General features: G+C 37.5%; 1 protein-coding gene across 10 annotated transcripts in view; it reads left to right on the forward strand.

Annotated features, from left to right (window-relative positions):
- The window catches only part of DTNA (dystrobrevin, alpha), a 396,613-nt gene that overhangs the window by 202,820 nt on the left and 181,498 nt on the right, over window positions 1-12,295 (forward strand). For 2 of the 10 annotated variants that reach the window (XM_011974399.1, XM_011974404.1), the window contains exon 1: window positions 10,043-10,258. The exons of the other annotated variants lie outside the window; for them this stretch is intronic. The gene's annotated coding sequence lies outside the window, so the exon portion shown is untranslated. Of the gene's footprint in view, window positions 1-10,042; window positions 10,259-12,295 lie in introns of those variants that run through there. 10 annotated transcript variants of the gene reach the window in all.

Raw genomic sequence — 12,295 nt, forward strand, 5'->3', positions numbered from 1 at the left:
ATATGAATGACCCAATCAATACCCTCCTCATATCCAGAAAAATATTCCTCCATTTGACCTCAGCCATCCACTTGTTTGACCACTAGAGTTGGTTACCTTCAGGAAATTAACCACTTCCACAATCAAAATAACATGTTCCTGTCTCCAAATACCACATGCTCCACTTCCAGCTCTTTTGCTGTGATTCTTTGTGTTCATTCAAGGGTCTTTTGGGCCTCTTTCTTTCTCGCTATCAGACTCCTCCTGTCTTCACTTTCTTACTTACTTGCTTCTCTTCCATAGTTTATCCCTTATACAAGCTTTCCTTTTATTACCTTCAAGTCCCTACCTCCTGTCCTGCCATCACATTCACCAGGCCTTAGTGAACTCACTCACCTGATTTACCATTACTTGTGTTTATGTGACTGAGCTTTGTTGCAGAGAACCACACAGCAGACCATGCCGAAATCCTACTAGGCTCATGATAAGCACTTCAGGTGTGCTTGCAGCACTCCATGGCTATCCTACTATTTCTGTAGTCAGCTCACTCTCCTCCTCTGCATGGTGACTGGTTCATCACTTCCCCATTTGCATCACACTTCTCCCCACTCCATGTCTGAGCTACCAACCTTGCTTCTTACTTCATTGAAAACATAAAAGTCATTAGATAGAAACTCCCTCTTCTTCAGGATTCCAAACGTGCAAGTATACCATCATCTGCAGCCTTCAACTCCTTTTTCTCTGGTGCCGCAGGAAAGGCAGTTTCTTGCCACGTGCACTCTGTATCCTATCCCCTTTCATCCTCTCAAGGACTGAGTGCATTCAACCAGCCATTTTCTCTCACACATGCTCCGTCTCTCTGCCTTTAGTGGACCACTCAGCAGGTAAATATTTTTAAGAGTCTCCTATATTTAGAAATCTTTCCCTGACTTCATATTTCCTTTCAATTGCTGCCCTACATTTGCTCTCGTACAAATTAAAGTTTCTAAAGAAACAAAAAGTTTTCTACACAGGCTGACTCCACTTCCTTGTCCTCTCTCCTTCTCCGCTTCCTCAGCATTCCCTCCAAAAAAGGTTCTTACTAAGTCATCGTAATCTCCATATTCCAAAGCCAATGGATGCTTTTTCCATTCTCATCTTACTCAACTTCTCAGTAACTTTCAACTCAAGAATCACCCCTTTCTTCCTGAAAAATTCCCTTGTCTTAGAGTCCATAGAAGCACACTCACATGGTGTTTCTCCTACTTCCTAGGCCTCCCTGAGCTGGGGTGGCATCCTAGGCATGATTCTCTACATGTACAATCTCTTCTTCTCCCAGGGCTTAAAAAAAATTCCTCTCTACCTACAACTTCCACATGTGTATCTGCATCCAAGTCCTATTTTCAGGACTTCAGGTTTATACATACACAGCCTATGTGACATCTCAAATTCAAAACTGTCCCTGGCACACACCTCTCCCCTCATTACATTCCCTCAGTGCATTCCTGCCCCAAGCCAGCTTCTGCATTAAAGTAAATGGCATCTCCATTTATCTCAGAATGCTGGGAGGTTTTTAAAATACTTTATTCTCACTCGTTTTCCCACATTCAATCTATGACTGATCCCTGTCCATTCTACCTTCAAAATATGTTTCAAATATGTCCGCTTGTCATTGTCCCCATCATCAGCATCCAGTCCAGCATCATCCGTCAGCCTCCAAACTCGTTTCACTGTATCCACCCTTTCCTCTGTCCCATCCACTCTCCACACCATAGACAGAGTGATATTTTAAAAATAAAAGTTGTGTTTTATCACTATTATCATTCAAATTCTTCAGAAGCTTTGTGCTGCCCTGGGAATAAATTTCAGAATCCCTAACACGGCCTTCAAAGTCCTGGTCCCTGTGTGACCCTGTCCCCCGTCTGCACAGTGCTCCAGCCACACTGCTGTTCCTGCATTCCTCCATCACACCAGGCTTCCTCCCACTCATGGACTCAGGTCTCCCTTTGCCTGAAATCCCTCACCTCCTTTTTCACAGGTGTCATCTCAAATGTCCCTTTCTCAGAGAGGTCAGAGATACCACCAAATCACCTCAGAGGTGACATTCTATCCTCATACCCCATTCCAAGCATGCACACAGACTTAATTATCACTGTGAAGTTGCGGCCAGCTCCCAAAGCTTTCCTAAAGTTTTCACAATAACAGAGACAATACAAGTCAGAATCATTAAAATTAGTCTTCAGCCCAAGTATTAGTTGAACTGTAAGTCTTGCCCTTCATAAGACAACTACTAGATTGGCCTTTCTTATTCATCCTAATAATAGAATCCATTGACCGTTTCTTCCTGGGCCACCGTTTTTAGAACTTGCTTTCCCCACAGGTAGGCGTTTGCTTTGACCTGGCCCTTATCCCCACGTCCAGCACCTCAGCACCTATTCTCTCCCTTGATCTATCCCCTAGTCCCTTCCCCATTCCAATTAATAACTTGCAATTTTTCACCTATATCACCCATAATAAACACAGCATTTTTTTTTCTCTTTTACATAAAGTGGCTTAGTTTCTTTTCCCTCCACCTCTGTCTTCCAGACTAAGCTATATATAAGCAATACACCTATTAAAATTTATTCCAAAAAAGAGCAATCATAAAGCCGTGAACTCTGTAGCCTTCCTTAAAATCTGGGAAAATATACAGTTTTAAAGGTAACAATTCATTTTACCCAACCTGCATATTTACATAGAGACAGATAGGAAATGGTAACTATAAAGATGTTAACTGTGGTTGTTGGGATTATAAAAGATTAGAACATATTTTTGCTAACTTTTATTTTTAATTGGTCTGCAGTGTATACTGAGGATGTCATAAAGTCTGAAACAGATAAAACAAATAGTTTTTATGTTCATTCTTTACATATGGTTGCTACAAGTATGACAGTATAGGTGGGAAAGCCCAACCACAGGATTGAATGTGTATTGTCGGCTTTCTCTATGCTCTGTATGTATGTATAGAAGAATTTAAATACAAAACCAGGTCATCACTGGGATGTAGAGCGTTCTTACATGTACTACAAATATAAGTGGCCAATATCCTTTGAAAAATCGTCCTTGATGAATAATATAGAATGTTAATGTCTTGCTGACTTGTATACTTATAAGCTAGAATTTTGGTGCTATATTAGGAGCTTCTTCCTAATGTCTAGCCTGGCAAAAACATACTATGGTAGCTTCGGTAAAAAACGAAGAACATCTCTTCACCATTATTTTCACTGGGATATACTTGCAAATGGTCAAGTGCCTCCCCCACAGGCTTCTCTTCCACTTTTCTTCCTGTTTATTGGTCACCATCGTACCTTCTCCAGTTTCTCCCTTTCACATGTCACTATGAGGCTCTAAACAGAATGCAGTGGCGTGATGGAGAACTGACCAGTGTGGAGCAAGGAGCATGCCTCCCAGATTGACTCCAGGGACCTCTGAAATACCAGATGCACAGTCCTTGCTGGCAGAGTATTTGCTACCACAGACACCCAGAAGGGTTCAAAGTGCCTGTTATCTTTATATTATGGGTCAATTTATATTAAATTTGTTCAATCACTAGATGGACCTTTTTTATTCATTCCAATAATGGAATTCATTTAAGTGTATAGAATGAAATTCCAAATATTCGTATGTTGCTTGTCTCAGTTTTGTCAAACAATTTCCAGAATAGTGTGCATTTCTTCAGTATTTCCTTTTTTTATATTCTCCCCTTCTTGGGAATTTTGCTATGTTTTTTCTTGAACCATGTATGCTTCTCTTTTTCTTTCCCCCAAATCACCTTATATCCTTTTCTAACTGTTTCTTAATCTTTGTTTTACCATAATAATTTATTCTACAGTCTTCCCCTAATTTTTTCTAACTTGCTTTATTTTCTCATATTCTTTTTTTGTCATAATGTCATCAATAATTAACTTTGTGAGTCTGCAGTGTACATGACACCGCATTTGCATTTGCTTCCCAGTTCTCTCCATCCCATTGTGTACGATGCATACACACATATTACTTGATATGTGGTTATAGTTCACCCTCTCCTTACTCACTGACTACATAATTACTTGTCCTTTCGCCAGGGAGCCTTACAAAGGAAGGAAGAGAGAAAGTCAGTATCCTCTGTCACTCCTACATCTCATCTTGGTCACTGAATATGCTTTTAGAGTATGTCAGGCATTTCTCCATGGAGCTTTAGAATGTATACTGTGCTGATGTATTCCAAGTCCCTGAATACAAACTAAAAGAATCTGGGAAAATACACCTAATATCCCCCAAACAAATGCTTTCCAAGCTCAGGGGACACTAACTGGGTAATTTTTCCCTCCTTAACATTCTGCCTAAGCTGACCTAATTAAATTCTTTGTCTACTCTCAAATCAGTTGGTCATATTCCTTCTCATATATTGTTATAGCTACAGTTAATATTTCCTTTCTCCATGTTCTTATCTCCCCATCTAGATTGGAGGCCATTTATATTTCTTTGACTACACCTAGTTCATTAAGTGATTTTAGAAAGTGCTTAATTAAAATGTACTGAATCAGAACATCTCATTTTAGAATAAGCCACATACAAGAACCTAAGAAACAACAATCTCTAGTACTTTGTATCCAGACTAAGAAAATGAATTCTTTTAAAAGTGAGATCTCAGGAATCTGCCTGTTTCCTTGACTTCACAGATAGACTTAATTTTCAGAAGTATCCTTCCCTTTTCCCTTTAGCTGAGAGAGGATATAGCCATCAAATGGAGATGTCATGGCTGTGCAAACACACCTGGGTTTACAGGATATGGGACTGTCACAGAGAGTGACCAGACAGGTACTTATTGAGTTACCTGACAGTCTTCCACTCAAAGCACATGGATTTTCTGCTCTCCCAACATGCTAAAAGGCTGTAAAAGAACTCAGAGGCCCTGAAAGAGCCCTAATAATTTTATATCAATCTCAGCTCACTAACTTGATGAGCACCCTGACGCTTCAACTCTCGTGGAATTTTTCCATTTTGTTTTCCACAGAACACATTTTTATCTGGGAGAATATTTACTTCTCAGTATCCATTCTGTCTTGCCACCAATGGAAGGTGCCTTTAGATATACTGTCATGTGGGTTGTCCCTGATACAAAATTTAAAAAAATTAAAAAATTAAAAAAAAAAGCATCACCCACCTCAAAGTAACCACCATTCCTGATTTGTACTCCGGAACACATCCATGGGGTTTCACAGATGACATCAAACTGGAACTGAGAGGGAGGCCCTCAGAGACAAATTGCCATTTAGAGTCAGCATGGTAAAATTACAAAAAGCAAAGTAGACTCACAAAGAACGCTGTTTCTGTTCTAGCTCTAGAGTAATTTCATGCTGGAACTTTAAGCAAGTTATTTCACCTCTTTAAGCCTCAGCTTCCTCATAAATAAAATCAATCAAGTGAGGTATAAGACTAAATTATGAGTATTGATTCTGCCAATTTTTAAATTTTATTCTTAGATTTTCTAAGTTAAACTCAGTAACCTCCCTGCACTTCCAGGAATCTATTCTAAGGAAATAACCCAACGTATAACCAAAAATTTATATGCAAAGATATATTGCTTATAATTAGAAACCTGGAAAAGACTAAACATATATTAGCAATAAGGGATAGTTAAATAAATTCTGATATATAAAAATATTAAAATGTTATGCAACAATTAAAAGATATTTTCAAAGAATGTATAATACCATAGCGTGCTTATTTTACATCTCTTTCATTCAGTGAAAAGGCAATATTCAAAATTATTCTGATTTTTTTTTTTTTGAGACAGAGTTTTGCTCTTGTTTCCCAGGCTGGAGTGCAGTGGCATGATCTCAGCTCACCGCAACCTCTGTGTCCCGGTACAAGTGATTCTCCTGCCTCAGTCTCCCAAGTAGCTGGGATTACCGGCAATGCGCCACCATGCCCAGCTAATTTTGTATTTTTAGTAGAGAAGGGGTTTCTCCATGTTGGTCAGGCTGGTCTTGAACTCCCGACCTCAGGTGATCCACCCGCTTCGGCCTCCCAAAGTGCTGGGATTACAGGATGAGCCACCGCGCCCGGCCGTGAAATTTTAACGTATAAAGAAATACATCAAAATGTTGATACTGGTTTTTTCTGATAGTTGAATTATAAGTGCTTTTAATATTATTTCATAAATGTTTTCTGTATTTTTCAACTTCTCCACAATGGACATGTAACATTATCTTTTCATGAGAACATGGAAAGGTACAACTTTTTATTATTAAGTTTAAAAACCAACATATTTTTCCCTAAGAATACATCCAGAATATAAGTATATAATTATGAATTTTAAAGACATGAAAAAATACAAAAACAGAGACTTGAGAATAAATTTCCAAAAATGATATGGCAAAATGATTCAGAGTTCACAATAGGTTATCTGTAAGATATGGAGCCATCAATTTCATAGTGTTATTTAAAAACATATTTTCTGTGATATGCTCACAGAAGAAAAACATAAAGAAATCCTTATTATTTATAGCCCCATTGTTACAATTCAAAGGAAAAGTGCATGTTTGAAACATCTTAAGGGTAAAATAGAATATCTTGATATTAAATTGTATAAATTGAGATGGCTTGCAACACACTTGTTCTTTCATAAGAAATTTTTATGAACAGAATAGATACTAATCCGATTAATATTTTTTAGGTCAGCTGCTCAAAGTGGCCCAAAAAACAATGTGCTTGCAAAAATTGTTCAGTAGATCACAGTCTTTTTTTTGATGCTGTCAATACACTTTCTTTTTTAATTTAAACCAGTGCCCTAACAATAAAGCACTTTATGGTGTGAAAAAATAAATAATAGTTCTTAAAAATGATGTGAAAATTGCATTTTCAGAGTTTCAAGTTGTTTTGCTTGTTTTAATTTCATTAACACTGGCCGTCGGCGTTTTTTGTAGCCATGTTGTTTAATTTAAGCGAGTGACCTCTGAGCGCATGTTGTTACCTCGAGTTTGTGGGAAATTAGGTGCTCTCACATCTGAAGAGAGAGCAGTGAAGCATATAACCTTGAAGCTCCCTCCTCCTTCTATGGGACTAGGATTTGGCAAATTGACTTCCTGGGGAACCTTCTGAAACATCACCACCTATGTCTCGAAAACTGTTTCTAAGTGATTGAATTCTTCATATGAAATTAAGTGGGTCACAACAGCACAGGTTATGTTGCATATTTTGTTCACATGAGGGGGAAGTTTAATTTTAACATTTGCAAAACGTGGTTTAAAACTTTCTGAAACCAAATATACTAGCATCATATTCCCTAGGGGTTAAAGAATCAACAGTCACTTTAACATCTGACAAAGGATATACCTTCTGTTTGCAATCAATCATATTAAATGCTTTAATAGCAGTGTACCTTAACTAGATCAATGATAGGCTCTTACATTTACAAAATGAAAAACAATGAGATACACATAATGGCCACATAACCAATCTGTAGGGGGAAAAAATGTACATGGTAAACACTCCCGATGAAATAAATGCAGGCAGTGAGAGAGTCTCTATTCAGCCAGCCACACATGAGAATAGGTATGAATTATTCAAATTGAGGTTCAAATTATTCAAATAGTCTCTCCTTCATCAACTGTTTTGAAGAGGATTAGGGAGTGCTAATTTTCCGGTGTAGCTGCTCCCTGCCTTTTTGCCTGGTCGGCCTCACACATTTTATAGGATTGGATCATCATGAGTCACCACACTGAAGGATTTTTTCAAGGTTGGAGCAGTGCCAAAGCTATTTTAATCATCCCAACTGATTTGTTGTAGGGCTTTTCTTTCTTACTTACTTTTTAATGATAGAGAAATCTTGCAATGTGCAACATTCACTTTATTCTTTCTGGTAACTTCCTGCAATGAAAAAAAAATTGTTTTTTTCTACCACAGGCTTTTTTAACCCCTGGCTGCTTCTTTGTACCATATTCTTCAAAGGGATTTTAATGCTGATTTTCCTATGCCATTGGTTTTGGTGTCAGGTAATTTCCTGAATTTGATGACTATGGAGAGAAGCAGCTAAAAGTCTACACTGGTGAGCAGTTTACAGTACTTGTTAGAGATCAAGGTGACCTTGTAAAGGCTGCGGTTGACACAATATTGGTTAATTACTAAAAATGTAATCTATGTATGTAATTTATATTTTAAAGACCTTTATGATGAAGATTCTTTACAGTTCATCTTAATTTGAGAAAGTATCATTAACAAATAACATATAGACCATTTTTTAAGAATCCAAAATGAATACCACAATGAACTGCTTTACTTGTGTTTTGCTTCCATATTTAAAGATGAAAAAAATTAACTGCCATGTTTAACGTTCTTCCCACAGTCCATTTCATACTAGAAATATGCCTAACCTCTTGACTGATCGGTTGCTCCTAGCTGGTTTGTAGGTTGGAGCAAACAGCCCTTGCTCTTTGCCTGAAAAGGTCTGTATATTTATGCTGTGTTGTTATGTAAATCTATGTTAGGAAACATAGGATTGTTAATGCGTATCTTGTTGAAAATGACACTTTATTCAGCAAAGGGAAGTCACATGCCAGTCAGCTTTCTCATGGTCCCTCTTGTTCAAAAATCACATATTTACTAAATAATACTAGCCAGAATTTATTGAGTATTTAGTATTCTTCAATGCTTGGTGCTTTCCTTGGACTGTCTCATTTAATCCATTTTCATTCCTCGTTAAAGTAGGAATTTTACAGAAGAGTAAACTGAGGGTTAGAGAGGTTAAGTAACCTGTCCAAGATCACAAAAGGAGTATGGGCGAGAGCCAGATTTCAAATCCGCATCTGCTTGATTCCACAGTTGCTCTTCTTAAGAGCTCCTCTGCTTTGCCTCACTTTGTGATGTGATGTACTAAGAAAAATTCTGTGCAGATCTCTCAAGGGTTTAAGCACAGCGAGACATGCTGTGAAGACAGTCCTGGAGGAGGTGAGGGAAAGCTTTCAGATGCCATCTTTATCCATTGAAGAAGTAGCCCTACCTACTGCCAAGTCTTTTGATGGTTACTTGGTAGAGAAAGATGAGTAAGACAATGTTCCCCTTCCTTGGGGAGTCCGTCTCAAAGAGAGAAGATAGATATGCAAACAAATTATTGTGAAATATGAGCTAAGTTTGGGAAATAAGGAAGGTTGTGCAAGAGCAGAGTGATGATGCGAGGCCTGAGGGATGAAGCAGCCAACCCTGGAGGACTGGGGCACCCACTGGCTGGTGAATGTATCATGGTGGGAGGAAGGATCGTGCTGACATGCTGGAATGCGCGGAAGTTCCAGTCACCTGGGACTCCCTCGGCCTTTCCCTAAAGGACTGGTAATGCACTGAAGGTGATTCCTTAAATCCTAACTACATAGCCATTGGTTTGGGGAGTCCCAGGATTGCTCAGAGTTCATATTGTTTCAAATCCAAGACCGTTGCTCTTAATATAGAGCACCCCCCCGGCCCCCCACCGAAATATAGCCTGGTCGATTCCAACAGGCTGTGTTGCCTGCTTTAAATTTAAATGATAAATTTTAAAAGAACTGAAATCTGTTTAAATAACAGTTAAACACAGGGTTTTGATGAAAAGAAAATGAAGAATTTTACCTCCCACATCTAAGCTGTGATTAGAAGTTTGCTCTAGAAAAAAAGCACTTTGAAACTAGCCCTTCATATACTGATGCAGTGTTTTCAGCATCTGTGTTTACTGAATACGTTACTGCATTTTTTAATGTTTTTAAAGGAGCTCTGGGATTATTGCTGCATTTCCTATTGAGTTAGTAACTGACATTTAAAAATATTTAGTTGGCTGATGTAGTAGTAGATAATGCTCAGTATTTCAAAAGATTAGTGGTGACTTAAAATGCATAGAGTTATTTCATTAGTTAGTTGGGAAACCTTTTATTCTTATACTTCTGTTATTTTTTTCTTGTTCATGAAGTTGAGTCAGCAAGAGAAGCATATTCAAATTAGACTTGTCATACAGAAAAAAAAATCTGACTTTGTCAGGGTGGGTGGAGGGAAGAAAAGCAACTTTTTGTCAGTCTTTTGTATTTCAGCAGCTGGATTCATTGCTACCATGGTAACGGACCACATGATGAGGTGTATTAGATTGCTGTGTGTTGAGCACAAGGGGAAGAATGAACACAGCTTTTTATTGAAGTTAAAGGTTACTTTGGAGTTTCTTCTCTGGAAATGTGTAAGGTCAAATACTATAGTTTCCAGCTTATGTAGTACTTCAGAGGAAGAATTAGGGGCATATTGGTGCATGTAACTACAAAACCAGGTAAGGTACAATTGAATCTATGAAACTGAACTCTCTGACTTCTGTCGCAGTGGCATAACTTGCTGGGTGGAATTTCACTGTCGCCCCCACACCCACCCCCACATAGGCACCCGATATATTTCTCCTGCCCACCTCCCCAGCTCGTCCACCTCCGGTTTCAGCTGTTTTTAATTTGAAAGTCTAAGATGTTGTGAAATGTTATAGTTTTATGGTAGTGCGTGTGTGGGGAGGGAGTGTGTGTGTGTGTGTAAGTCAAAGAAAGAAAACTGCTAAGGAAGTAATAAGAATGCAATAACTGGTATCTTCAAATCAATGTAGACCTGAACAAAGTGTTTTCTTGTTTTGTTTTTTGAAAATGGTCCGCTTTTCTTAGCGGACACCTTATTAGTGGCATTCGTCCAAAGCTACTTGTCTCTTCTACTAAATTAATCAGTAGGACCAACTTTTCCAGCATGTTATTTAGTGTGTTTATTGTATGTGAGCTTTTGTTTTTCTTCCTTTCATCATATTATTGCCAGCCTCATCTAACATGTATAGTCCGGTTTTATCTATATTTTTAAAAACATCTATTATTTCTATTAGCATTCTAATCTTTTAGGCATTGTGGCTGTATGTATGTTACAGGGTTTAAAAATAGAAGTAAATACAACATGGGTGAGTGTAAAATGAACTCTTTTGCTTAGAGGCTGGTAGAGACTGAATGTAAACAATTCAATGTGGCTGTGTGGAGCATCAGTTCCCAGAGCGCAGACGCCTTCTCATGCATTGTTTACATATCACCCTGGCAGCTTGTTTCAAAATGGGAGGCTTTGGTACGCACAGAGCAAGTTAAAAGAGAACAATTTCTTTAATAATAACTTATTTCGATTACTTGTTCATAGTCTCTACTGATGTTTGATGTTTGACTTCCTCATAAGATATTAGGATTTACTCTAATTATAGCCAGGGGTTTACTTATGCAACTTCTTTCCTTCCTCTTAGAACAAAGTTGTCTTAGCAGCTTTTAGAAATAAAACCTAACTAAATAGTAGCAGAGCCCTACTGTTATTCTAGTATATTGACTATCCCCCTGAAAAAGTGCTGATATAGGAAAATCTTTTTGAAAAATACTTTCTTAGTGAACTAAAATCAATTATATGCTCTTAATTGGCACTAATTAGGATAAAAGCCAATAAATGATCCCAAGTTTGTTCATACAGCATGCTTTCTTAGAAAAAGAAAACTTAAATTTTATTAAATGTATTTATGCTCTGTGATTTTCATTGCTATTTCCTTAGTCTCTCGAGTTTCCATGTGTCCAAGCCATTTTCTAAGTTTAAGCAAGGAGTTATAATCATTTTTCAAAAAAATTATTTGCCATGATTTCAAATAAAAACTGTTTCCATGATGACCGATATCAAAAGTATTATAATAGCAACTAACACTGGAAATGCTCATGCTTGTATCTGAATTTATTCCTTTCTTTTTCCCTTTGTAGTTTGAGTACAAATGAGCTATGACCATATAGCTTTCATAAGCATAAGTTGTTATTACTAAAGAATAGGGAGTTTCTAAAACTTAGTGAAAGATGGTACCTGGCAAACTATTTTAAAGTATAAAATTATTGAAACTGACAATATCTGAGGTAGAAAGTGTTATGTTTTATTAAAAGAAAAATAAAAGAGGGAAAGAAGAAGCAAGACAGAGACACACAGAGAGAAAAAAAGAAATGAAAAGATAGACCAAAGGTAAAGATAAAAGTGTAAATCATCTCTTACCCAAGCGTTTTTCTTTCCCACCAGTACTGGAAAGGGTTAAATCTATATATGTCAGAGAAGAGAGTAGTATGGATGAGGGAAATTACAAAAAAATATTTTTATTTCACTATTCCATGTTTAAAATACATGATAAAGTATAGATAGTTCCTTTCTATTAATTAAAATGAAAAAAAATTTCTATAGTGAGTTTGTCTCAGTCTTTGTAGTTATGGGCTACCAGCCAGCTTAGATATTAGAGCTACAAGTGTGTAAAAACCAGTATGTGCCCAAATTTCTGTGA

This window comes from Mandrillus leucophaeus, unplaced genomic scaffold (assembly GCF_000951045.1).
Source record: "Mandrillus leucophaeus isolate KB7577 unplaced genomic scaffold, Mleu.le_1.0 Scaffold145, whole genome shotgun sequence".
NCBI classification, from domain to species: Eukaryota; Metazoa; Chordata; class Mammalia; order Primates; family Cercopithecidae; genus Mandrillus; species Mandrillus leucophaeus.